The sequence below is a fragment of the Heteronotia binoei genome, chromosome 1 (assembly GCF_032191835.1).
Source record: "Heteronotia binoei isolate CCM8104 ecotype False Entrance Well chromosome 1, APGP_CSIRO_Hbin_v1, whole genome shotgun sequence".
NCBI classification, from domain to species: Eukaryota; Metazoa; Chordata; class Lepidosauria; order Squamata; family Gekkonidae; genus Heteronotia; species Heteronotia binoei.
In genome coordinates, this window is record NC_083223.1 from 15,714,967 (window position 1) to 15,742,922 (window position 27,956).

Below are 27,956 nucleotides of genomic sequence, written 5' to 3' on the forward strand. Positions count from 1 at the left end.
GGGCCACCTGGGATGCAGGAGCTTCGTTGGGGAGTGTGTGGAGGCTTCGGGATGGCTCTTTTTGAGCTGGCCCAATTTGGGACGCCTTTCAGCTGCCCCAAACTGCCTGTCTGTTATCACCCTTGGTGTCCAGGCCCCATCCCAGCTCACGTCTTCCTGAGTTGTGTGTGACGGATTTCCTGAGGGCGAGATTCCACCCCCACAGGATTTTTCTGGTCATAATTCCCTGCCCCACCCCACTGACACAAACACAGTAGGGTTTGTAAAAAGGTTTGAGGGGACAGAATTTGGGTCTGTGTAAAAGCCCTCTCAAGCTTAAATCAATAACTGAGGGATCTAAGGAAAACCGGCAGGAATAAGATTAACAAGACACAAGAACAAAGTTGATTAGGAAGGAAACAGACAATTGAGGCAATTATTAACAATCAACAAGGTGTTGTGGAAAGTTGGCTTTTGAACAGTACATGCCCAACAACAACAACAAAATACTCTCAGGAGAGTTCCTAAAATAAAAATATAGCATTATATGGCAGCGAACCATGATGAAATATTGTAACACCTCAAAGCCACCACAAAGAAACCACTACTATTTTAAAGTGTGGCAGGATGAGGATCTCCATGCCTTATCAATTCTCAAATTGTTGGCCTTTGCCTGATCTGTCTGCTGGGTGGGGCTAGCATTTGTCTTTTTAAATCACTTGGTTTGGAGAATGCATTTAAAGTTGCTTTCTTTCCATCTCTCCCTCTCCCCTCCCTCTACCCATCTATGTGCCTTCCTCCCTCCCTCCCTCCTTCCCTCCTTCCCTTCCTTCCCGTCTGCCTGCCTGCCTTGCAGCTCTCAAACATCTGACGTTTACGTTTCGCAGCTCTCAAACATCTGACATTCATGTCTTGTGGCTCTCAAACATCTAACATTTATTCTATGTGGCTCTTACACTCTTACACGTGGCGCAGAGTGTTAAAGCTGCAGTACTGCAATCCTAAGCTCTGCTTACGACCTGAGTTTGGTCCCCAGTGGAAGCTGGGTTTTCAAGTAGCTGGCTCGAGGTTGACTCAGTCTTCTATCCTTCTGAGGTCAGTAAAATGAGTACCCAGCTTGCTGGGGGGCGGGGAGGGGAAGTGTAGATGACTGGGGAAGGCAATGGCAAACCACCCTGTAAAAAGTCTGCCGTGAAAACATTGTGAAAGCAACGTCACCCCAGAATCGGAAACGACTGGTGCTTGCACAGGGGACTTTTGCTTTTTCCTTACGCTGAGCAAGTTTGGCCACCCCTGTGACACACGTACGTGAGAGCCCTGCCTGCATCAAAACAAGGAGAAAGGGAACCTTATCTTATGGGGGAGGGGGGTTCTCTTTACAAGTATCCAGTCAGTATACAAGGACAGCAAAGTTAGCCAGAGTCTAGCTTTGTCCTGGAAAGTGATTGAACACTTCCCAGCAGTGAAACTGAAGGCAAAGAACAGGATTTCTAGTCTTCAGCTAGCTCCGTTCTATGCACACATGACAATTCTTCCTTCCAAACAAAACTCGCTTTGTAAAAGAGGAATTAATACAATTCATGTCTAGCCGCTATCTCACATACTTAATCTTTCTGAGCAACATCTGGCTCTGTGTGCTGTAGAGGCTTGTGGGGCTGGGATCTGAAGCATTTGTTCGGATTCTACAAAGAGCTGCTAAGCACACCTAACAAGCTTTGCATCCAAAAGACAATTTGAACGTTTCCAGTGTTTCAGAAATGGAGGTACGCTTCGTGACTCCATTTTGGCTCTACGTAAGAAGAAGACTGCAGATGTATACCCCAGCCTTCTCTCTGAATCAGAGACTCAGAGCGGCTTACAATCTTCTATATCTTCTCCCCCCGCAACAGACACCCTGTGAGGTGGGTGGGGCTGAGAGGGCTCTCACAGCAGCTCCCCTTTCAAGGACAACCACTGCCAGAGCTATGGCCGACCCAAGACCATTCCAGCAGCTGCAAGTGGAGGAGTGGGGAATCAAACCCGGTTCTCCCAGATAAGAGTCCGCACACTTAACCACTACACCAAACTGGCTCTCTCCCGACTCCCCATCCCCACCAACTTTTAGAAAAGCCAGCTGGGTTTACCCCCAAGATAGACGCTTATTTCTCTAAGGACAGAGCTGGAGGTCTTTTCTCTTGCAAATTATTCACTCTGACTTATTGAGGGAAACCAGCGTTAAAGCCCACTTAAAATTGAATCCAAAGACAGCCACTGTTCTTTGCGTAATCATGATGAAGGAAGCCAAAGCGTTGAGGACAATTACTGGCTTAATTGATGGCCACGTCTGGGTGCAGTAAACCACTGTGTGTCTGCAGTATTCATCTGGTATCCAGGTGAGTCAAAGAAACAGGACTGTGGATTTTACAACTGATTTATGCTGTTATGCTATAACAGACTGGGTGCTTAGAATAAAGCTACTGGAAGAACCTCTCTCTCTCTCTCTCTCTCTCCTCCTTCTCCCCAGCTTGTGTTTCCCTGATTTGAAACAGATATCTGTACTTCCAGGAACAGGGAATCACATCTAATATTAGAACGAGAACCTTAGAGCTGTTGAGCTATCTTTTGCTGGACTGGACTGAACTCTGAAACATTCCTAGCTGCCTTTTGAATTACATAAATCCACACCAGGGCTTTTTTTTCCCAGCAGGAGCTCCTTTACATATTAGGCCACACACCCCTGATGTAGCCAATCCTCCTGGAGCTTACAGTAGGCCCTGTACGAAGAGGCAGGAAATCATTTGCATATTAGGCCACACACCCCTGATGTAGCCAGTCCTCCTGGAGCTTACAGGAGGCCCTGTACGAAGAGGCAGGAAATCATTTGCCTATTAGGCCACACCCCCCCCTGATGTAGCCAGTCCTCCTGGAGCCTACAGGAGGCCCTGTACGAAGAGCCCTCTAAGCTCTTGGAGGATTGGCTACATCAGGGGTGTGTGGCCTAATATGCAAATGAGTTCCTGCCTCGAAAAAAGGCCATTCCTTATGAAGTTTTTGTATTCAGAGATAGGCAACAGAAAGTTATTTGTTGCTCGAACAGTTCTGAACCAAGTCAAGCAACCAAGCCACATGACCACCAGGCCTGTAGTAGCTGCTAGAAATCACTGGTTGTCGGCTTTTTTGGTAGAAAAAGCCCAGCAGGAACTCATTTGCATATTAGGCCACACACCCCTGACATCACCATTGTTTCACACAGGGCTTTTTGTAGAAAAAGCCCAGCAGGGACTCATTTACATATAAGACCACACCCCCTGACACCAAGCCAGCCGGAACTGTGTTCCTGTGCGTTCCTGCTCAAAAAACCCGCCCTGCTGGTTGTTATGTCCATATTCAGCATGCATCGCTCCCACAGGCAGTACAGCTAGGGTTGCCAATCCCCAGTTGGGGGCAAGAAATCCCCTGGTTTGGAGGCCCTCCTCCTGCTTCAGGGTTATCAGAAAGCGGAGGGAATGTGCACTGGGCACTCCATTATAGCCTATGGAGACTGGTCCCCATAGGGTATAATGGAGAATTGATCTGGGGCACTGTTTTTTGAGGTAGAAGCACCTAATTGTCAGCATAGCATCCAGTGCCTCTACTCAAAACACCTGCCAAGCTTCAAAAGGATTGGACCAGGGGGTCCAATTCTATGAGACACAAAAGAAGGTGCCCCCGTTATTTCCAGTGAAGGGAAGACATTTAAAGGGAGCACAGTCCCTTTAAATGCGATGGCCAGAACTCGCTTTGGAGTTCAATTGTGCTTGTCACAAGTTTGATCCTGGCTCCACCCCCAAAGTCTCCTGGCTCCACCCCCAAAGGCCCAGATATTTCCTGAGTTGGACCTGGCAACCCTAAGTGTGGTGTACTGATAGGCTTAGTCTAGGGGTTTATAGGCTCAAATCTCCAGCCGTGAGCCTCACTGGTGGTCATGGAATACTTACTCTCCTCCTCTCAGCTCAACCTGGCTCAAAGATAGAATGGGAAGGAAGAACTGTGAATTCCTTGGAGGAAGCGCCTGCCCGAGCAAATGCCCCCAAAATTGTATTTCCAGTGCTGCACAAAATGCTTAATCCTGATTACCTGAACACAGGGCTAGAGCATCTTCAAATGCCAGTTTAAAGTGACCACTGCACCCAGAATCATTGTATCTATCAGTCCTTAGGAGTCTTTAGAATTAATGAACAGGAAGGTTTGAAGAAACTTTCCCATCTGGATCCTCCCTCCCCCCTCCCTCCCTCCCTCCCTCCCTCCCTCCCTTCCTTCCTTCCTTCCTTCCTTCCTTCCTTCCTTCCTTCCTTCCTTCCTTCCTTCCTTCCTTCCTTAATGGAGGGAGGTCATGGCTTATTGGTAGAGCATCTGTTTGGCATGTGGAAGGTCCCAGGTTCAATCCCTGGCATCTCTAGTTAAAAGGATCAGGTGGGGAGTGATCTGATGGGGAAAACCTCAGCCAAAATTAGTCTAAGTAGACAATACTGACTTTGAAGACCAAGGGTCTGGTTCAGGACAAGGCAACTTCTTGTGTGTTCCAGTGCATTCATGTATGTTCTCTTTCCCACCCTTAAGTTGCAACTGACTTATGGCAGAGGTGGCCAAACTGCGGTTCAGGAGCTACATGGGGCTCTTGAAGCCCCCACTGCCCCATTGGCCAAATTGGAGAAGGCATCGCTCTCTTTAAATCACTTCTCCATGCCAAGTTTAAAGTTGCATTTAAAACTGAAGTTGCTTTCTTTCCACCTCTCCCTTACTCCCCATCTATTTTCCTTCCTTCCTTCCCTCCCTCCCTTCCCTCCTTCCTTCCTTCCCTCCCTTCCCTCCTTCTTTCCTTCCCTCTTTCTTTCTTTCCTTTCCTCCCTCCCTCCTTCCTTCCTTCCTTCCCTCCCTCCCTTCCCTCCTTCCCTCCCTTCCCTCCTTCCTTCCCTGCCTCCTTCCTTCCCTCCCCCCTTCCCTCCTTCCTTCCCTCCTTTCTTCCTTCCCTCCCCCCTTCCCTCCTTCCTTCCTTCCCTCCCTCCCTCCTTCCCTCCCTTCCCTCCCTCCTTCCTTTCTTCCCTCCCTCCCTTCCCTCCTTCCTTCCCTCCTTCCATCCTTCCTTCCCTCCCTCCTTCCTTCCCTCCCTTCCCTCCTTCCTTCCCTCCCTTCCCTCCTTTCTTCCCTTCCTCCCTTCCCTCCCTCCTTCCTTCCCTCCCTCCCTCCCTTCCTTCCTTCCCTCCCTTCCCTTCCCTTCCCTTCCCTTCCTTCCCTCCCTCCTCCCCTCCCTCCCTCCCTTCCCTCCTTCCTTCCCTCCCTCCCTCCCTCCCCTCCTTCCTTCCTCCCTTCCCTCCTTCCTTCCCTCCCTCCTCCCCTTCCTTCCTTCCTTCCTCCCTCCCTCTCTGTCTGGGGCAGTGATGCTCTGTATTCTGGGTGCTGGGGGGGGGCAGCAGTGGGAGGGCTTCTAGTGTCCTGGCCCCACTGGTGGACTTCCTGATGGCACTTGGGGTTCTTGATGGCACTTCCTGATGGCACTGACTTCCTGATGGCACTGTGTGACACAGAGTGTTGGACTGGATGGGCCATTGGCCTAATCCAACATGGCTTCTCTTATGTTCTTATAAATTAATTTGGGCTTTTGGCTGTATGATAGAAAGGGGGTCACATCACATAGATGGAGACTTGTACAATTCAGTGACTGTCCAAACCAAATTTAAGGTAACACCTTCACAGGGTTTTTTTTAAAAAAAAGAAAAAGCCCAGCGGGAACTCATTTGCATATTAGGCCACACGCCTGATGTCACCATTGTTCCACACAGGGCTTTTTCTACAAAGAAATTCACTTGTATATTAGGCCACACCCCTTAACACCAAGCCAGCTGGAACTTTGTTCCTGCTCAAAAAAAAGCCCTGCACCTTCACAAAACCAGCGGGTTTTGTCAGTCCCAGGCAAGACAGAAAATTGAGAACTCTCTTGAACCCAGGCAGGCCTCCACACAGAGCTACAGAAGTGGATTTAAAGTTCCTGGGCCATAAACTGTGCTGACCAGAGCTACACAATTTCTCTACAGAAGCCTTCCAACATATTTTTAAAACTTAACTTTGCTCTTTGTTTAAAGATGGAACAATTTACATGGGCCGTTTTCGCACTAGCGTTTACTCCGGCGTAGCACCCCATTTACCTCCGGATCTTTTCCTGGTTTTCGCACCTGTTGCTCCGGCGCTGCGTCTTGCTCCGGTGCTGCAGGGGTTTCACGCCGGAGTATCTAGATCCACCTCCTTCCGGAGTTTTTGAAAACCTCCGGATCCACACCGGATCCACTCCTCGGAGTTTGCTGTGGGAAATCCATCCACGCCGGATCGACTGCTTTGTGGGCGTCACCCTCTCCCTTTCCGTCCTCCCACCCCATCCACCCCCCTTGGCCAATCATCAGCCGTTCGCGGCGCTTCCCAAAAGTGCCCGCACGGCCATTTTTTTTTAAACTTCATCTTTCTTGCATAATAGCGATATTTCGAAATTAACAAATAGAAAAAAAAAACCCTCCTGAAGCGGCGGGTATGTGAGGTTGCTTTTCCGCTGTTGCGTTATTTCGCAACTTCGAAATTGCATTATACATTATACATTGTTGGGGGGGGGGGAAATCTAGTGCCGGCGTGGGCCAAAGCGTTCATGTGTGTGTGTTTTAAAAAGGCAATGCCTCCCTCAGCTGTGCCACCAGCATTTCTGGACCTGCACAAAATCGCCATGTATAAAATGGGAAGTTGGAGTCCTGCATTCTCCTCCCTGGCTACATTCCGCTCGGTTAGAAAACAGACGCGAGCTCGCTCTTCACACGCGCCACAGAAGGGGAAGGAGAGAATGGGGCGGGGGGGGGGAGCTCTGGCAGCAGGAGTCAGTCAGGTCCCCGTTGCGGCTGCAAGCGCCAGCCGGGGAGGGGGAAGAGCGCGGAGGAAATCCCAGCTTCACCACCCGGGAGGGAGCGAGGCTGGGAAAGGAAGAAGCTGCCACATACACACACACACACACAACTCTGGAATTTGTGTTGTGGGGGGGGGGGGAATCTAGTGCTGGGATTCTCCACTGTGAATGCTTCTGTTAATACATAAAGGGCTGTGGAGGATACTACAGCTGCAGCCACTCCATAAGCAGAAGCGGCACACGTGATGCGGTTTACGTTGTTACGTTGTTACGCAATTAGACTTGCGCTTAAAAAAAAAATGATTGACAGGGCATTGAACTCAAGTCGATGCTAGTGCAAAAACGATTTGAGCCGGGGCTTCATGGAAAGCGACTCCACTAAAGGGGCAATGTGTGAAAACGAGGAAAATGATCCGGACATAATTGCGCCGAGGAATAAGGGGAGCAAACGCTAAGTGCGAAAACGACCATGGTGTTCTTTTTTGGCTCTAATCTAGGCTGCAACGAGATCCATGCCCAATCAACAATGCTATCCGCTGGATGTTCACATATCATTTGCAAAACTCCATAAAACTTTTTGGGTAACAAGGTCCTTTTTGGGTCCCTGTTATCAGCTGAGTTTCCTTTCAGAGTCTGTATTATTCTCCTAATAACAAGACTCCATTACGAATACATCAGTTGCTTTGAGTTTCTGAATTACCGTAAATCAAGAGGATTCTTGATTTTAAGTTCACAGTGCTGGTTATTACCTATATCAGGAGCAGCCAAACTTGTTTGACGCAAGAGCCACATAGAATAAACATCAGATGTTTGAGAGCTGGAAGACATGAATATCAAATGTATGGGAAGGAAGGAAGATAGATAGATAGATGGGGGAAAGGAGGGAGGGGGAAAGTAACTTTAACTTCCAATGCATTCTCCAAGCCACTAGTTGGCTTGGAGGAGTGATTTGAAAACACAGATGTCTTCTCCAAGCCAGCCAATGGGGTGCTGGGAACTGTGAGAACCACACAATATGTGTGAAAGTGCCACATATGCCTCTCAAGCCACTGTTTGGCCACCCCTGACCTATACAGTACTTCAGGGCTTGGGACTCACAGATCTGAGGACCACTGTGACGGACTCAGGCCCTTAGCCAGAGTAGCTGAGAAACAGGCTTGCAGTGATTGGCTGGAACGTCGCCCAAGCTACGGAAAAGTATCCTTTGGAGGTTTGCTCAGCAGAAAATCACCTCAGGGTTGTTAGTCTTAGCCAGGGGGTCTTTGAGAGAAGTCTTCAGAATACCAGTCTGAAGTGAAGACAGCGGGCTTAGGCCGGGCAGTTGTAAAACCAACTGGACGAGGGGCTGAGAGCAGCCAGAGAGGCTGAGCTCCTTGTGGCAGACAGAGCTGAGTGAACTCTGTCTGGAAAAGGGAGTTTTCAGACGGTTTGAAACTCTCTGAGGGAGATTTTGCCAGCATATCAGGCAATCTCCAAGTACAAACAAGATCACACAATTACACACTGAAGGGTGAACTGGATTTTGGTGGTCAACAGGATTGCCCAAGACGCAGACCAGAGGCCTAGCTGTGGGGCTGAGACGCATCGGTATTCAGGGGTGCAAGTCCTGAAAGACAGTTAGTGTGAAAGGTCTGTGAGGGAGAATACTGACACCAATCAGGAGTTCTCTATGGGCGTTTTCGCACTGATCTTCAAGTGGTGCGACCACCCTCCTCACGCCGGCGGATCTGCAGGGATTTCGCACCAGAAGCGCCGGCGCACCCAAAAGAGCCGGCGACTTCCGTCACGAAACCAGCTCAAACGGAAATCGCCAAGAAGCAGGAAAACATTTGAGCTGGTTTCGCGACGGAAGTCGCCGGCTCTTTTGGGTGCGCCGGCGCTTCTGGTGCGAAATCCCTGCAGATCCGCCGGCGTGAGGAGGGTGGTCGCACCACTTGAAGGTCAGTGCGAAAACGCCCTTTGTGTGTGTGGAAGTGTGATTGAAGTTTATATAATGTGGCACTGCCTAAGTTAGGGTTAAACAACTGAAGGAATAGCATTCTGAGTGCCCAGAAGGCACAGACAGCCTGTGTGAAGCAAAGTCTAGTGGGACTCTGAAACCTGCCTGGTTTATTGTTTTTATTTTAAAGATATTCTGCCATAGTAGTGTTATATTTTTACCTCAGCCTGAAAAAGTCTCTACTCTCTGTAATTATTTTATTCTGCCAACCAGCTGACAACTGATTTGCCTTTTAATAATGAACAGTTATAATCAATATTATTTCATCCCCCTCCTTGCCTTTTGTTACCTAATAAGTATTTTGTGGTTTTTAGCTTTAAAACTATCTGGTGCCAATTATTACTAGTTCTGACAGGATTTCCGTGAGTCTGACTGAGGGACTGAGGGAAGGTGACCAGGGAGAAATTTAAAGTGTCACCTCCCGAGTAAAGCCTCTGACCGGCTCCCTCACAACCACCTCTACCAAATCTGCTCCACCACGACAGCTTTGCTCATCTTTTGAAGGTGCTGTTTTGCAAAAGGGTGAGATCAGACACTGCTTGTGGTCCAATTTTTCTAGTGTGGCCTCTATCAGGTGGGACAGCCTGCCTGATGAAGGGAGGAAATCTCACACATGAGTATGGCTTGGTCAAATATGAAAAATGGAATGTTCAGGAATGGAATGTTCCGGAAGGCATTTCTCAGGCTACCCTGATCTTGGGAAGCCACCAAGGAAGTCCAGAGTCACTATGCAGAGGCAGACAAAGACAAACATAAGAACATAAGAGAAGCCATGTTGGATAAGGCCAGTGGCCCATTCAGTCCAACACTCTGTATACACAGTGGCCAAAAAAAACCCAGGAACCATCAGGAGGTCCATCAGTGGGACCAGGACACTAGAAGCCCTCCCATTGTTGCCCCCCTTCCAAAACACCAAGAATACAGAGCATCACTTGCTCCAGACAGAGAGTTCCAACAATACGCTGTGGCTAATAGCCACTGGTGGACCTCTGTTCCATATGTTGATCCAATCCCCTCTTGAAGCTGTCTATGCTTGTAGCCGCCACCACCTCCTGCGGCAGTGAATTCCAGCTGTTAATCACCCTTTGGGTGAAGAAGTACTTCCTTTTATCCATTCTAACCCGACTGCTCAGCAATTGCATTGAGTGCACGGTCGTTTTCGTACTCACCTTAATCAGCAGCGACGACCCTCTTCACCGCGCAGGATCTGCGCGGATTTCGCACTAATTGCCGCGGAGCACCCGGAAGAGCCGGAAAGTCCTGGCGCTTTTGCGGCGCAAACCGAAACCGCCAAAAAGCAGTTTCCGTTTGTGCTGCAAAAGCGCCGGGACTTTCCGGCTCTTCCGGGTGCTCCGCGGCAATTAGTGCGAAATCCGCGCAGATCCTGCGCGGTGAAGAGGGTCGTCGCTGCTGATTAAGGTGAGTGCGAAAACGACCCACAAGAGTTCTTGTACTGTGAGAAAGGGAGAAAAGCACTTATTTCTCTACCTTCTCTATCCCGTGCATAGGAGCTACATGTGGCTCCTTCACACATATTGTGAGGCTCTCAAAGCCCAAACTGCCCTGTTGACCAGCTTGGAGCAGGCATTTGTCTCTTTAAATCACTTCGCCAAGCCAGTCAGGGGCTTGGAGAATGCATTTAAAGTTGCTTTCTTTCCACGTCTTCCTACCCCCCCACATCCATCCATCCATCCTTCCTTCCTTCCTCCCATCCTGCAGCTCTCAAACATCTGATGTTTATATCTTGTGGCTCTCAAACATCTGACATTTTTTCTATGTGGCTCTTATGTTAAGCAAGTTTGGCCACCCCTGTATTTATTGCAGGCTTTAATTTTCACAACCCATCTTGCATCTCCTTCAAGAGAGGCATGCTGTAAGTGAAATAAAAAAGAAATCCACTCGGAGGGTAAGTGAAGAATAAAGCAGCTGCAAAGCAAAGTTGATTGTTTTAAAAGACAACAGCTGGAGTGATTAATAGTTCAGTCTATCCATTTAGAGTTCCGTGGTGCAGAGTGTTAAAGCTGCAGTACTGCAGTCCTAAGCTCTGCTCACGACCTGAGTTTGATCCCCAGTGGGTTTTCAGGTAGCCGGCTCGAGGTTGACTCAGCCTTCCATCCTTCTGAGTTTGGTAAAAGGAGTCCCCAGCTTGCTGGGGGGAAAGTGTAGATGACTGGGGAAGGCAATGGCAAACTACCCCGTAAAAAGTCTGCAGTGAAAACATTGTGAAAGCAACATCACCATAGAGTTGGAAACGACTGGTGCTTGCACAGGGGACCTTTCCTTTCCTTTCCTATCCATTTATTTAACGGCAGCAGCTACCAAATTTCACTTTGGCATGTAGTAATTAAATGTGAAGCAGGGGCATTTATACCTTTGATAGCTGAGTGTTGGAAACATCTCATAATCTGTGGCTCTCCCACTCATTCTCCAAATTGTTGGGCTGTTCCCAGGGATAGCTGAACATTGTTTTTAATTAGTATAACCAAAGGTGGGGGGGGGGGCAAATTTTGTTTCCTTTTGTTTCCAGTCAGTACATAGCACGTAGCTTCAAAATTAAAAATAACATTGCTTCCCAAAAATAGCTAAGCATCCCTCTTAAACTATGGGAAAAGCTGGCCTATCTAAGCTGGCCCAGCTAAAATGAATTTTAACAGGGATAAATGTAAAGGTCTGCATTTAAGTAGGAAAAATCCAATGCATGGCTATAGAATGGAGGAGACTTGTCTTAGCAATAGAATGTGCAAAAAGGATCTAGAGGTCTTAATGGGCCATACGCTGAACATGAGTCAAAAGTGTAATGCGGTGGCTAAAAAGGCAAATGCAATTTTGGGCTGTATCAACAGAGGTATAGTGTCCAGATCACGTGATGTGATGGTATCGCTCTACTCTGGTAAGACTTCATCTGGAGTATTGTGTTCAGTTTCGGGCACCACATTTTAAGAAGGATATAGACAAGCTGGAACGGGTCCAGAGGAGGGCAACAAAGGTGGTGAGGGGTCTGGAGACCAAGTCCCTTAAAGAAAAGTTGATGTTGCTGGGCCTGTTTAGCCTGGAGAGAAGGCGGCTGAGAGGTGATATGATCACCATCTCCAAGTACTTGAAGGGCTGTCATATAGAGGATGGTATGGAATTGTTTTCTGTGATCACAGAAGGTAGGACCAAAACCAATGGGTTGAAATTAAATCAAAAGATTTTCCACCTCAACATTAGGAAGAACTTCCTGACCGTTAGAACAGTTTTTCAGTGGAACATGCTTCCTCGGGAGGTGGTGGGGCTCGCCTTCCTTGGAGGTTTTTAAACAGAGGCAAGATGGCCATCTGACATCAATGAGGATGCTGTGAATTTAGGGGGAGGTATTTATGAGTTGCCTGCATTGTGCAGGGGGTTGGGCTAGATGACCCTGGAGGTCCCTTCCAACTCTATGATTCTATCTGTAAAGAGGGTGATGTTTTGAAATAATTTTTTGTCTCTACTCCCCCCCTTCCTAGATTCAAGTCCTGTAGCACCAAAGAGACCAAAGATTTGGGGGGAGGCATGAGCTTTTTAGAGTCAAATCTCAGGTGAAGGGAGTTTGACTCTCAAAGGCTCATATTCTCCCCCCCGCCATGCCCCCCAAATCATGTAGCCCTCTAAGATAACACTGGATTCAAATCTAGCTGTTTGACTGTAGACCAACATGGCTTCCCACTAAAACTGTTTTTATTCTGTCTTCCATTGCCCTGGGATCTCTGCCTAACGTGGTCACGTTTTCTCAGATGGTCTGGCAGTGAATGCAGGCATTTTTGACTATACGATTGCTCTTTCTCCTTTTGAGTGTGATTCTCTGAATCTTCATTTTATGTCCCTCAAGGTAATGCTAGGCCTATAAAATGGAAAAGAAGCCTGCCTCTTGAAATCCAAAGGGGGAAGCAAAATCCATACTCCTCCACAAGTCAAGGAATATCCCGTTTCTGAAATCGCACACATCTGCTTTAATACTTCTACGGCACACAATAACAGACACCAATGTCTCAGGGACAAGCCACTGGCAGAAATCTGAGATCGCTGGTGAGGATAGTTCAGCGACAATGTTTTTTTATCCTTGTTTCGGGGCCTCTCTTCTTTCACAGTTATTGTTCAAACGTAAAAGCCAGCAAGCTCTTTCTGGTGTCTCACCCACAGGGGAGGAAAGCAGAAAAGAGAGCCTCAGCACAATTCAAAAACTAAAGCAGACTCCCCCCCCCCCCCTCACACACACACCCTTATTCATTCAGCTGTATCACAGAAGGCTCGACCACATGAAGGTTCAGCACCACCAGCTGGTGCTTGATAGAATGTGGTTGCCCAGTTTTTCCCTCCAGGAAGAAGAAGACATCTAGAGCGCAAATTGTGATCAGTGACAGGGCCGGATTAAACCCTGTGGAGGCCCCTAGGCAGTCGAAATCTTGGGGGTCCCCTTGCAAATTATATCAGAATCTGAGCACCCACCCCACCGTCCACGGCCCCTGCTGCAGCCTTAAAAGCCCCTTTGACTAAACTGCGGGGGAGAGGCAGAAAGAGGCAAACTTGGCAACAACGCCAGCAGCAGCCGCACCAGACAAGCTGGTTAAAGAGCAGCTCAATCGCTGATTGCATGTGCTGGCCGGAAGGGCTGCAAGCAGAGGAGAAACCGGGGGGGGGGGGGAGCCAGCCCAGGGCCCCTAAATGTGTGGGGGCCCATAGGCCAGTGCCTGCTTGGTCTAATTGTTAATCCAGCTCTGATTAGTGATGCTGTGCTATTGATGGAGAGAACCAACGTGTTGTCGGGCATAAATCCCACAGGTTCAGAGACGAACCCCAGGCCTTCTTGGGCTGATTTCAACACTCTTCCCCAGGAGTCCCCAACCTTTTAGACCCTACAGGGTTCACTTTGTAGCAAGAGCTCCTTTGCATATTAGGCCATACCCCCCATACACACCTGATGTAGCCAATCCTTCAAGAGTTTACAGGGCTCTTCATACAGGGCCTACTGTAAGGTCTTGGAGGATTGGCTACATCAGGTCGGTGTGGCCTAATATGCAAAGGAGCTCTTGCTACAACATGAGCCCTAGGACCCTTTGGCGCCTTTGGGATTCTGACACAGGGTTGTGGGTGCAACAAAAAAATGCCTGCCGTAAGAGATGGGACCAATCACAAAATGGCTGCCTCAGGAGGCGGCACGAGCTGCAAACGAGATGGAGTAAGGTTATGCCTAAATCTATTAGTAACTCTTTAACAGGCCTCAGATTCAGCAGGAGCTCACAGGAGCACAGCTCCTGAACCTTTCCGAGGGTTCCCCCTTCTCCTCCCCACCTACCTTGCCCATAACAATCCCTGGATGAGCTCCACCACCTGTTTTTCTACAAAGTGACCCCTGCTCTTTAACATTTCAGACTGAACCTCTGTTTTACAGGATGCCTTTTAGTCTGGACTGCCAATAAGATCTCCTGCTGGACAAAAGCCCTACCCACATTCTAAAAACACTTGGTGGGAGCCATGAAAGGTGTCACCAGGTGCCCCTGATACCCATACGGACCACATTGAGTACCCTTGCTCTAACCCAGGGGTGACCAAACTGAGGGATTGCAAACACAGAAGAAGACAGAAACAGGATACAGGATGACCTTGACAGGCTGGAAAACTGGGCTAAAATCAATAAAATGAATTTTAACAGGGATAGATGTAAAGTTCTGCATTTAGGTAGGAGAAATCCAAAGCATGGTTATAGGATGGGGGAGACTTGTCTTAGCAGTAGTATGTGCGAAAAGGATCTAGGGGTCTTAGTGGATCATACGCCGAACATGAGTCAACAGGTGGCTAAAAAGGCAAATGCAATTTTGGGCTGTATCAACAGAAGTCTGTATCCAGATCACGTGATGTGATGGTATCGCTTTACTCCGCTCTGGTAAGACCTCACCTGGAGTGTTGTGTTCAGTTTTGGGCACCACATTTTAAGAAGGATATAGACAAGCTGGAACGGGTCCAGAGGAGGGCGACGAAGATGGTGAGGGGTCTGGAGACCAAGTCCTATGAGGAAAGGTTGAAGGAGCTGGGCACGTTTAGCCTGGAGAGGAGGCGGCTGAGAGGTGATATGACCACCATCTTCAAGTACTTGAAGGGCTGTCATCTAGAGGATGGTGTGGAATTGTTTTCTGTGGCCCCGGAAGGCAGAACCAGAACCAATAGATTGAAATTAAATCAAAAGAGTTTCCAGTTCATCATTAGGAAGAACTTCCTGACCGTTAGAGCGATTCCTCAGTGGAACAGGCTTCATCGGGAGGTGGTGGGCTCTCCTTCCTTGGAGGTTTTTAAACAAAGGCTAGATGGCCATCTGACAGCAATGAAGATCCTGTGAATTTAGGGCGAAGTGTTTGTGAGTTTCCTGCATTGTGCAGGGGGTTGGACTAGATGACCCTAAAGGTCCCTTCCAACTCTATGATTCTATGGTTTGGGAGCTACATGTGGTTCTTTCACATATATTGTGTGGCTTGCAAAGTCCCAACTGTCCTGTTGGCCAGCTTGGAGAAGGCATTTCTCTCTTTAAATCACTTCTCAAAGCTAAGCCAGCCAGCGCTTGGAAAATGCATTTACAGTTGAAGTCGCTTTCTTTCCACCTCTCCCTCCCTCCGCCATCTATTTTCTTTCCTTCCTTCCTTCCTTCCTTCCTTCCTTCCTTCCTTCCTTCCTTCCTTCCTTCCTTCCTTCCTTCCTTCCTTCCTTCCTTCCTTCCTTCCTTCTTCCTGACAATTTTAGGAGAGAGGAATACGATGTACCAATGCCTCTTTCAGACACAGCCCTACACCACATTTCTGCATCCTTGTATCTTAGAATGCTTATCTGCTCTGCAGGGGAAGATACACAGCCCTCTTTAGTAATTCACTCCCCATACTTAGGGTATTTACAATGCCAATTATCGTACTTAGTTGAATGGAATAGTTTTGTCGTTCAGGAAACAGAATAACTTAAAAACTGAATCTGCAATGGTGGGGGACAGAAGAAAGAAATACCATTACCAGAGGACAGAAGAAGCACAGATAGCGTAAATCACAGGAAAATGATTCGGGTTTTTTTCCTGGAAAGGTACGAGCACAGTTGCAGGAGCGATTTCTGGGAAAGACAGATTGCATTGTGACAATGCTAACAGCTTCGCTCTTACCCAGCAGAACTTTGGAAGTTAGCTAACAGTTGTCTTGTTGGAAAAAAATATAGCAAACCTGCACACATCTGGAATTCCAATAAATGTTTAAAAATCTCCAGACATGGGACAGCGATCTGGCTACATGCATATCCCTTGCACTTTTTCATGAATCTGCGCCAAATTCCCATACCTTTAGGCACAATATTGGGCTAGCAAAAATTACTGGCAGCCAGGCGCTGAAAGTTAACACCGAAAATGTAACCGGAACTGAGGGGGGAATCTGAATTATTTATTGAAATTCCATGACTTTCGCTTGCACTATTTGAAGCCAGGCAAATTTGCAGCAGCGGCAAATGCTATCAGAACACTCTGTTTGGGATCACACGAGCTGACCCGCCAGTCCTCAGTTTTTCCTCAGAAATAAGCCGATTGACTGATTTCGACCAATGGGATTTCAATACGATGATATTTAGAACTACTGGTCAACCGTCAGCTAAGCACACTGTCACCAGGGGTGGAATTCAAGAAGGAGTTCCTTTGCATATTAGGCCACACCCCCTGATGTAGCCAATCCTCCAAGAGCTTACAAAAAGAAAAGCCTTGTAAACTCTTGTTGGATTGGCTACATCAGGGGTGCATGGCCTAATACGTAAAGGAGCTCCTGCTAGAATTCCACCCCTGCTGTTGCCTGGGTACAGGAACCTGCCCGGGAGGGAAGGGCTGCCAATCCCAAACTGGGAAAGCCCTGGAAATTCAAAGGTGGAGCTTGGAGAGGGTAGAATTTGGGGAGGGTAGGACACCACTAGCAAAGTCAGAACTCGAAGAAAAAGTGAAGGGAGCAACTTCCATGGTACAGATACAGTAGCTTCCAATATATCATGTTTTCACTTTTAAGAGAAACCTTTAACAGACCTCTCACTGACTTTTAGATACTATTAAAAATTATGATGCCAGAGTCAAATTGCTGTCCGAATCTAATAGGTTTCTATAATTAAAACTGGCATCCCAGTCGTATAGGTTTGGGTGACTGGAGGCTTCCATTGGGGATAAAACCTGCCTTTTAAAAAAAAAAATATATATGATGCCAAGGCTACAGGTGTTCTTTCTAGTGGTGTCTAGTGGTGTTCAGGGGCTAAATCAGGTCCCCGGAGGGCTCCTATCAGGCTCCTGAACAACTGGCTGCCATTTGCTTCCTTCTGCCTCTCTCTTGCTTCCTTCTGCATCACAGCTTGCTTTGCAAGGCTTGCTCAGTTGCACAGAAGCTACGGAGCAAAGCCTCCGTTTTCTCCATTGGCTGAGGCTTCTCCCTTGGGGAGGAAGAGCTTGCTTTGCCAGGCTCTCTCAATCGCACAGCAGAGCTACTTAGCCAAACCTCTCTCCCTTCTATTGGATGAGGCTCCTCCTCTCCCGGTCCTCTGGGGAAGGCAGGAAAGAGCCAGAGCTTCCTTTGCCCAGCTCCCTGGATCCCATGGGAGAAATACAAAGAAAGCATATTTAAGACCAATGAATGCTAACATTTAAGCTTAAGTTTAAAACAATATATATTGTGTTTGTCTGTGTTCTTTATAAAATTTATATCTCTGCTACCTAATCTTAAATAACTACGCACATGCCCCCCCATGGATCAGCCCAACCTGACATGACCTATACCGACAAGGTCTCATAACAAATGAGTTTGACACCCCCCGATGCAGGATATATAGCAACTGCGTATTGTTGGAATATATGATATTATTCTTCAGCGCATTTATATTTTTTGTTGCGGTTGCCTAAACACCAGAGCCTGTTTCTTATTGCATCATCTGTTTGTTATTGCAGTAGATCTCTGCCAGCTGGAGATCAGTTGTAAAAGCCGGAGATCTCCAGTCCCCACCTGCAGGCTGGCAACCTTACTGGGAGGAGGAGGGTGGAAAAGCCACGGCTGTCCTTTTGCCCCAATAAATTGTTCACCTGTGACACAGCACTGCTTTCTCACGGTTGCCTCGAGTCAAAGCAGAGTTGCCAAGTCTGACTCAAGAAATGGGGACTTTGGGGGTGCAGCCAGGAGACTTTGGGGGTGGAGCCAGGAGCAAGGGTGTGACAACCACAGGTGAACTCTGAAGGGAGTTCTGGCCATCACATTTAAAGGGACCACGCTCCTTTTAAATGCTTTCCCTCCATTTGGAATAATGAAGGATGGGGCACCTTTTTCTGTGGTTCTTAGAACTGGACCCCCTGGTCCAATCTTTTTGAAACTTGGGGGTGTTTTTGAGGAGAGGCACCAGATGCTATGCTGCAAATTTGGTGCATCTACCTCAAAAAACAGCCCCTCCCCCCACGAGCCCCAGATACCTGCAGATCAGTTTTCCATTATACCCTATGGGAATCAGTCCCCATAGGGAATAATGGAATGCCCAGCAGACATTTCCCTCCCCCCCCTTTCTGATGACCCTGAAGCAGGGGGAGGGCCTCCAAACCGGGGGATCCCCTGCCCCCAACTGGGGATTTGTAAACCAAATGAGAAAAACACAGCATAGAGAACCTAGAAAGAACTGTGTTCAAAAGAGATGTAAAATCTCTCAAGAAGTCTCTGAAGACTGACACATAACTACAAACACTTACAAAAGCTCAATGCCAAGATACATTCACCTTAAGGCTAAGTAATAAAGCTATGAATGCATTTAAAGCATTAAGCCTATTTTTACATGCTCACAATTTGTGAAAATCCATTGAAATCATTACAAATCATAGAAAAACCAGAGTCCACCCAAAAGGGCTGCTATAGAAAAGCAGGGTTGACCTGCATTGCAGACCTTTCCATAGAGAAACAAAGGGCGTTTTCGCACTCACCTTCAGCCAGCGCGACCCCCCTCTTCACCGCGCAGGATCTGCGCGGATTTCGCACTAAACGCCGCGGAGCAGCCGGAAGAGCCGGAAACTCCCGGCGCTTTTGCGGAGCAAACGGAAACCGCCAAAAAGCAGTTTGGCGTTTGCGCCGCAAAAGCGCCGGGAGTTTCCGGCTCTTCCGGCTGCTCTGCGGCGTTTAGTGCGAAATCTGCGCAGATCCTGCGCGGTGAAGAGGGGCGTCGCGCCGGCTGAAGGTGAGTGCGAAAACGCCCAAAGTTATTGCTAAAGAACTCTCTAAACAACAATGTCGCAGTGTAGTGAAGACTCAAAGATGAATAAGAAGTATATTTGATAACATGTTTCCCAGGTAGAATTTACATGTTTCGATATCAACTTCCTCTGATCAAAATACTTCAATAATCTGGAATCAATGCTCAATAAGAATATACATGCAGAGCAGTTAGTCAATTACTCCAAAGAGGCATTAGCAATTCTCCAAATATACTTCTTATTCATCTTATATACCATAGCAGCCCTAATCATCTTTGCTATACCATAGCAGCCCTTTTGGGTGGACTCTTTAAGTGACTCTGGTTTTTGTACAATTGAAATGATTTCAATGAATTTTCAGAAATTGTGAGCATGTAAAAATAGGCCTAATGCTTTAAATGCATTCATAACTTTATTACTTAGCCTTAAAGTAAATGTATCTTGATATTGAACTTTTGTAAGTGTTTGTAGTTATTTGTCAGTCTTCAGAGACTTCTTGAGAGATTTTACATCTCTTTTGAACACGGTTCTTTCTAGGTTAAAGGCCTCGTGGCGCAGAGTGTTAAGGCCGCAGTACTGCAGTCCTAAGCTCTGCTCATGACCTGAGTTCAATCCCCGGTGGAAGCTGGGTTTTCAGGTAGCTGGCTTGAGGTTAACTCAGCCTTCCATCCTTCCGAGGTCGGTAAAATGAGTCCCCAGCTTGCGTAGATGACTGGGGAAGGCAATGGCAAACCACCCCGAAAAAGTCTGCCATAAAAACGTTGTGAAAGCAACATCACCCCAGAGTCGGAAACAACTGGTGCTTGAACAGGGGACCTTTCCCTTTCCTTTCCTTTCTAGGTTTTCAACTGGGGATGGGGAGGGATGGTGGCTCAGTGGTAGAGCAGCTGCTTGGGAAGCAGAAGGTCCCAGGTTCAATCCCTGGCATCTCTAAAAAAGGGTCCAGGCAAATAGGTGTGAAAAACCTCAGCTTGAGACCCTGGAGAGCCGCTGCCAGTCTGAGAAGACAATACTGACTATGATGGACCAAGGGTCTGATTCAGTATAAGGCAGCTTCATATGTTATGTATGTTCAGCCCTAAGTCAAAGCAGAGCTGAAAACAGAATGAAAGAGTTCAAGGGGTGATGCCCTGCAAAACAGAACAAGAGAGAGCAACATACAAACGCAGCAGCCGCTCAAAGCTCCTGTAACCTGTGAGAATATTCTACCGCTCACCCTTTCCCTATTCAAGGTGTCAAGTGACCGTCCCCTATCAACCGAAACACCCGACAGAGGCTGCTTGCACCATCAATCTCAAACAATGGCTTGCGACAGCAGTCGCCGAAAATCGGCTTCCTCTCCCCATATTCATCCACCTCTGTTTGAAGGCAGATGCCCATTCAGCAGCAGAAAAAGGGGAAAACAGTGGCACCGCACGCCTGTCGGCCGTCACAAAGGGAACAGACATCTAGAAAAACACAAGCCACAATAGCCGCCCTTTATCAAAGGCTGGCTCCTGCCATATCGTAAACTCTGTTTACAGCGCCCAGGTGGGGGGCGGAAAGACCTCCCAAAAAGCGTCTGTACTGCACACAAAAAGAAGGATTTTTTTTTTTTTTACAGAGGAGATAGTTTCAGAGGGTGTTGGTCTGCTGTAGGACAGCTAGATTCGAGACCAGGAGCATCTTCAAGGCCAACACAATTTCCAGGGAGCAAGTTTTCGAGACAGAGTACCCCAAAAATTCTGATGGTGTCTCGAGCTGTTTTACAGACAAGGTTACAGTAGAACATACCACAACATTTTTCTTAGCCACCAGGGGTCATTTTGTAGAAAAATAGGTGGCGGAGCTCATGAGCGTAACTCATTAGCATATGCCGCCGCCACCCCAGCCAAAAGTAACCTGATGCAAGAAAGAAGAGCCCCGGACGAGCGAGGCCTGCTTAGGCTGGCTAGAGATTCAGCCAGCCCAAGCAGGCCTCACTTACCTAGGGCTCTCCTGGGCCACACACACTCCCAATCAAAAGGCCAGCAAGCCACCCACCGCCCAAAATCACATAAGAAGTGGCGCAGGTTTCTCTAGGAGTTAATGAGGGCTGCTGGGGGTGTGGCAAAGCTCCTGGTGGCTGGCTGGCTGCTTTCCTAATCCAGGAATTATTATGCAGCTGTACCTGCTAGTCATTGGACAAGGTAGGTGGGGAGGAGGAGGGGGAACCCTCAGAAAGGTTCAGGAGCTGTGCTTCTGTGAGCTCCCGCTGAATCTGAGGCCTGATTACTACTGTATGGCTAAACCCCAGAGCCATCAAGGAAAACTTTTAAGAAGTAACTTTTAAGAGTACTTATTTTGGATGTTTCCTCCTGACCTTTTTGTTTGAAGAAACTGCTTTGATAGCATTACAAAGAGACTTTGGGTATCAGGAGGTGCAGACGTTCTTGTTTGTATGCAATGGTAATGATGTGTCTTGGTCAGGGGTGGCCAAACTTGCTTAATGTAAGAGCCATAGAGAATAAGCATCAGATGTCTGAGAGCCACAAAACATGAACATCAGACGTTGGAGAGTTGCAATGAAGCAAGAGAGGGAGGGAAGGAGGAAAGCAGGAAGGAAAGAACAAAAGAAGGCAAATAGATGGGGGAGGGAGAAGGGGAAAGAAAGCAACTTTAACTTTAAATGCTTTCTTTGAGCCGCCAGCTGGTTTGGCTTGGAAGTGATTTAAAGAGAGAAACGCCTCCTCCAAGCCAGCCAATGGGGTGGTGGGGGCTTCAAGAGCCACACAATGTGTGTGAAAGAGCCACAGTTTGGCCACCCCTGGTCTTGGTTAAAGTGATTTATTACTGTTTCATAAAAATTATTTCTGTTACTTTGGTTTTGAGGCTGGTTAACGTGGAGGCTCTGTGCCTTCCCGCCCCCCCCCCCCCCAGCCCAGGGGAACATGGCAATTCCAGTAACATCCCCTTAACTGTAAGATGACTTTAAGCTGTTCTGTTGGGTAAGTTGCCAAGTCATCCTTTGGGTTAGGAAGGACAGCACTTCCGCTGCACAGAAAATCCTTGCAGTGTCCAATTCCAGTCGTTTTGGAAGGAACCAAAGGAGATTTCTCCTGCCTCAGCATTTTCTTTTGTTTTGTTTTGGTCCTCATGTAACCCTTATTTCAAGCTGCGCAATCGTTGGCCTCTGCTGCTGCCGTCTCTCAGCGCATTGAAATCTTTGCAGCACCTTTGCTGAGTGTTTGCAAAGCCGCCGGTCAGCTCCGTTACATTACCTCGATTAATTTTTCATGTCTTGCTTACCCTTGAAAGTGGTTGACCCTTTTCTTGAAATAGCGACAGTTGTCATGTGTCATCCGCCAAAGGTCACCAGCCTCCCGGTGAGACCTGGAGTGCTTCTGGAATTACAATTGATCTCCAGATGACACAAATCTGCTTCTCGGAAGAAAACAACTGCTTTGGAGGGTGGCATTCTCCTAGGGTTGCCAAGTCTGACTCAAGAAATTTCTGGGGACTTTGGGGGTGGAGCCAAGAGACTTTGGGGGTGGAGCCAGGAGCAAGGGTGTGGGAAGCACAATTGAACTTCCACAATTGTGTGTGTGTGTATATATATATTTTGGCCGCTGTGTGATACAGAGTGTTGGACTGGATGGGCCATTGGCCTGATCCAACATGGCATCTCTTATGTTCTTATGAACTCCGAAGGGAGTTCTGGCCCTCACATTTAAAGGGACCACGCTCCTTTCAAACGCCTTCCCTCCATTTGGAATCATGAAGGATAGAGGCACCTTCTTTGGGGGCTCATAGAATTGGACCCCCTAGTCCAATCTTTTTGAAACTTGGGGGGTATTTTGAGGAGAGGCACCAGATGCTATGCTGAAAATTTGATGCCTCTACCTCAAAAAACAGCCCTCCCAGAGGCCCAGATAACCACGGATCAATTCTCCATTTTACCCTATGGGAATTGGTCTCCATAGGAAATAATGGAGTGCCCAGCAGACATTCCCCTCCCCCCGCCTTGCTGTCTGGTAACCCTGAAGCAGGGGGAAGGGCCTCCAGTTTGGTGTAGCCAGTTTGGTGTAGTGGTTAAGTGTGCAGACTCTTATCTGGGAGAACCGGGTTTGATTCCCCACTCCTCCACTTGCACCTGCTGGAATGGCCTTGGGTCAGCCATAGCTCTGGCAGAGGTTGTCCTTGAAAGGGCAGCAGCTGTGAGAGCCCTCTCCAGCCCCACCCACCTCACAGGGTGTTTGTTGTGGGGGAGGAAGGTAAAGGAGATTGTGAGCCGCTCTGAGACTCTTCGGAGTGGAGGGCGGGATATAAATCCAATATCTTCATCTACCTCACAGGGTGTCTGTTGTGGGGGAGGAAGGGAAAGGAGATTGTGAGCCGCTCTGAGACTCTTCGGAGTGGAGGGCGGGATATAAATCCAATATCATCTTCTTCTTCTTCTTCTCCAAACCAGGGGATCCCCTGCCCCCAACTGGGGACTGGCAGCCCTACATTCTACCCTACTGAGGTCACTCCAACCCCCACCCCCAAATCTCCAGGAATTTCCCAAGGCAGAGCTGGCAACAGTTCACCCTTTATTCTGACAACCATCTCTTTCTTGGCCTTTTAGCGATGGAGTCACTTCTTCCGAGTTCAGCATCACAGGCACAGTTCTGCATTTCATTTCAGGCTCTCCAAGACTTTCTTCATGGTGACCACGGCTTCTCCCCCTTTCCTGCCAGATGAAATCAGGGGGATCTCTTTGTATCTTGATGCTTTAACTAACCCACTGGGCATATTCTACTATGGAACTTCACTGGCTGTGCCCTCAATATTTTTGTAGGTGATCTGGCCCCTCAGCATGAGCCAGCATGGTACAGTTCAGGGGTGGTCAAACTTGCTTAACGTAAGAGCCACGTAAAATAAATGTCAGATGTTTGAGAGCTGCAAGACAGGAAGGAAGGAACATAAGAGAAGCCATGCTGGATCAGGCCAGTGGCCCATCCAGTCCAACACTCTGTGTCACATAAGAACATAAGAGAAGCCCTGTTGGATCAGGCCAGTGGCCCATTCAGTCCAACACTCTGTGTCACATAAGAACATAAGAGAAGCCCTGTTGGATCAGGCCAGTGGCCCATTCAGTCCAACACTCTGTGTCACATAAGAACATAAGAGAAGCCCTGTTGGATCAGGCCAGTGGCCCATTCAGTCCAAAACTCTGTGTCACATAAGAACATAAGAGAAGCCATGTTGGATCAGGCCAGTGGCCCATCCGGTCCGACACTCTGTGTCACATAAGAACATAAGAGAAGCCATGCTGGATCAGGCCAGTGGCCCATCCGGTCCGACACTCTGTGTCACATAAGAACATAAGAGAAGCCATGTTGGATCAGGCCAGTGGCCCATCCGGTCCGACACTCTGTGTCACATAAGAACATAAGAGAAGCCATGCTGGATCAGGCCAGTGGCCCATCCGGTCCGACACTCTGTGTCACATAAGAACATAAGAGAAGCCATGCTGGATCAGGCCAGTGGCCCATCCAGTCCAACACCCTGTGTCATGCAGTGGCAAAAAAAAACCCAGGTGCCATCAGGAGGTCCACCAGTGGGGCCAAGACACTAGAAGCCCTCCTCTCCCCCAAGGAAGGAAGGAAGGCAAACAGATAAAGGGAGGGAGGTGGAAAGAAAGCAACTTTAACTTTAAATGCATTCCTCAAGCTGTTGGCTGGTTTGGAGTGATTTAAAGAGAGAAATGCCTTCTCCAAACTGGCTGATGGGGTGGTGGGAGCTTCAAGAGCAACACAATATGTGTGGAAGAGCCACATGTGGCTCCCAAGCTGCAGTTTGGTCACCCCTGGTGCAGTGGTTAAAATGCTGGACTAGGATCTGGGGAAACCCAGGTTTGAATCCCCATGCTGCTTTGTAGGCTCGCTGGGTGACCTTGGGCCGATTTCGTACTCTCAGCCCAGCCTACCTCAAAGGGATGTTGTGAGGATAACAGACAAGAGGAGAACGATGTAAACCCAATTTTGGGGTCCCATTTGGGGAAAAAGGTGAGATAGAAAAAAAGGAAATAAATAAATGATAGAAATCCCCGTAAAGGCCGAGGGCCAAACATGAGTCACACAGCAGTGAAACGATATCAACTCAGAATAACAAAATTTGAGTCCAGTGGCACTTTAAGACCCACAGTTTTATTCAAGGTCTAAACTCACATGTTCATGCGCACTTTTTCAGATACATTTAAATGGAAGTTACCTGTCTATACATATAGACAGAGGGTGAGCAGCAAATTAGCCCAATAAAAGATGTTTAACTGATGCAGGGGCCAAACAGGAATAACAAGTTTAGTTTATATGGTCACCATTTGTTTAGCTTTAATTCTGAGGGGGAACACCATGAAGGAAATAAATGCATCAAACTCAGAGATAGTCGGGCAGATGTACCCTTCTTAATTGCAGCGTGGTGAGAGTAATTAACGAAGACCCTGTTGTTATGCTCAACTCAAAATGTTCCCACAAACACCGTGTGATTTTGAAATGGGCGGTGACATGAACTCTATGTGGTTTTCTCGCTTGAAACAAGGTGTAACCATCCAAGAACCCAATTATCACAAATGCCTGGCATAAGAACCAGCCACCACACTGCTTTTCAGCAAAACCAAATGTACTTGCTACGGACTAGAACAGAAATCTTCAAAAGGTGTTCGGATTTCTGCCCTCAGTAATCATCTTATTATCTTCCCAACTGGTATTGCCGGTCAAAACAAATCACTTCAAATGTCTTTGAAGTTTAAAATTGATATTTCGCAGGACTGGTCATTAAGGCGGTGAGCTGCTGCCACCAATGCTAATTTAGCAGTTATGCATATATTTTTGGCTAGAATGAGGTAGTCAGGTTTTCTTTCCCACATTACAAAAGCGCCAAGCAGAAGCCCTTATTAACAGCATGTTCAGAGCAGCCTCCCATTAACCATTGTCCACAAAAGAAGAGCAGAGGAGGGGATATCTCGATATCATAGTGGTGGGAAGTGCTGCCACATCACAGCTGACTCGTGGCGACCTCATAGGGTTTTCAAGGCAGGAGATGTTCAGAGGTGGTTTGCCATTGCCTGCCTCCAGGGCTTTTATTGTAGCAGGGACTCCTTTGCATATTAGGCCACACCCTCCTGATGTAGCCAATCCTCCAAGAGCTTACAGAGCTCTTCTTACAGTAGCAGGAACTCCTTTGCATATTAGGCTCCACCATCCTGATGTAGCCAATCCTCCAAGAGCTTACAGGGCTCTTCTTACAGTAGCAGGAACTCCTTTGCATATTAGGCCACACCCTTATGATGTAGCCAATCCTCCAAGAGCTTACAGGGCTCTTCTTACAGTAGCAGGAACTCCTTTGCATATTAGGCCACACCCTCCTGATGTAGCCAATCCTCCAAGAGCTTACAGGGCTCTTCTTATAGCAGCAGGAACTCCTTTGCATATTAGGCCACACCCTCCTGATGTAGCCAATCCTCCAAGAGCTTACAGGGCTCTTCTTACAGTAGCAGGAATTCCCTTACACGCAGGGGTGTCGAACTCATTTGTTATGAGGGCCGGATCTGACATAAGTGAGACCTTGTTGGGACGGACTGTTGGGCTGGGCCACGTGTGTACCTATTTAAGATTAGGTAGCAGAGATATAAACTTTTTAAAGGACACAGACAAACATGACTAAAGATTTTTTAAGGAAAAAAACCTGAAAACATGCTTAAAAGTAGCACTCGTTGGTCTTAAAGGTGCTTTCTTTGCATTTCTCCCATGGGATCTAGGGAACTGGGCAAAGGAAGCTCTGGCTCTTTCCTTACTTCCCCAGGGGACCAGGAGATGGAGGAGCCTCAACCAATGGAGAAAATAGAGGCTTTGCTTTGTAGCTCCTGTGCAATTGAGCAAGAACTGTCTGAAGAAATTCAGAAGACTGAGAAAAACGCCCTCCAAAACAAGCATTACCATAGTAGTTAATTCCACTCCACTTGCCATCAATTAGACGTGAATTTCAAATTTAAATGATGATCTTGCCACAGATGTTTAAGCGAAAGGAAAAGCACCAAAGATTTAGTCGTTTTCCAGCAGAACAGTAGAGTAATCAAAGTCAAATATTAGGCACAAACCGAGAGAACATAGCCTCACGTGGTTCTACTGGCAGGCTGGCATACAGGAGAATGTTATATGGCACAATTTGAAACCTAGGACTGCCAAGCTTCCGCTGGGGGGCAGGGGATCCCCCAGTTTGGGAGGCCCCAACCCACCAGCATGGAGTGGGCTGCCAGGAGGATTCCCGCCTCCAAAGGGCCCCATCGTCGCGCTACATGCCCTGCACGATGATGTCTCCTGGAAGTGACATCATTGTGCCTGGCACATTGCGCCAGGGACACTCTAGGGTTTGCAGTAAAACTCTATGGCACCATAGAGTTTTTACCGTGAATCCTAGAGCATCGCCAGCACGACAAGCCCAGTGCAATGATGTTGCTTTTGGGTGACATAATTGTGCAGGGCACATCACGTAGCGGCGGAGGGACTTGGCAACCCTATAAACTATGTGTGTGGTTTGTGTTGTTCTTGAGATTGGACCATCCCAGAGGACACTAAACCTTAGGGCTGCCAACCTCCAGGCAGGGCCTGGAAATCTCTCACTATTGCTACTGATCTTCAAAGAATAGAAATTGGTTCCCCCGGAGAAAATAGCTTAGGAGGGTGACATCTATGGTATTGTATCCTACTGAGGTCCCTCCTCTTCCCAAACCATGCTCTCCCTAGGCTCCACCAAGAGATGTAAAATTTATGGAAATTTTGAAGCTCGGGGAAAAAACCCAGATTTCCAGAAAAAAACCCAGAAATTTTTGGAAAAAAACTGAAAAAAAT

The 27,956-nt window shown here is 47.7% G+C and overlaps 1 protein-coding gene across 2 annotated transcripts in view; it reads right to left on the bottom strand.

Moving 5' to 3' along the window:
* Nucleotides 1-27,956, bottom strand: part of CLIC5 (chloride intracellular channel 5) — a 165,784-nt gene that overhangs the window by 54,297 nt on the left and 83,531 nt on the right. The window lies entirely within an intron of this gene.